Raw genomic sequence first — 573 nt, 5'->3', positions numbered from 1 at the left:
CTCCTCCTCCTGCTCCTGCTCCTGCTCCTGCTCCTGCTCCTGCTCCTACCCTGCTCCTGCTGCTGCTGTATTTTCAGCGCAGGGATGGACTGCAGGCCTTGTGTTGGGAGATGAATGTTCTACCACTAAGCTACAGGCCAGGCCCTTGTTTCTGTTTTTTTTCTTTCACCCTACTAAATGGCAGGACTGATATATATCCATATCTATCCATCTATCTATCTGTCTGTCTATCTATCTATCTATATTACAGAGACCAATTGAAGGCTCTTGTATGCTAATAGCAAAAGCTAATTTTTCTATGATTAAAGAATAAACATTGGCTGGGGAGATAGCTCAGCTGCATAAGTGCTTTCCTGACAAGTGCAAAGTCCCTAGTTCAATCCCCAGAATCGCAAGGAAAAAAAAAAAAAAAAAAAGACACTTCCCAATGCTCTTCCCTTGCCTCTAAGGATGGCCTTATGCATACTGCCGCACAGTTTCTCTCAGAAATTGCCGATCTGATAATTCTAGGACAGTTAAGAAAAGCACATTTTGGTTCAGGTCTCAAAACCATCTTTTAAAAATTAAAGCTTT

Source organism: Octodon degus, unplaced genomic scaffold (assembly GCF_000260255.1).
Source record: "Octodon degus isolate 3935 unplaced genomic scaffold, OctDeg1.0 scaffold00042, whole genome shotgun sequence".
In the NCBI taxonomy this organism is placed as follows: Eukaryota; Metazoa; Chordata; class Mammalia; order Rodentia; family Octodontidae; genus Octodon; species Octodon degus.
This window is presented reverse-complemented; position numbering follows the sequence as displayed.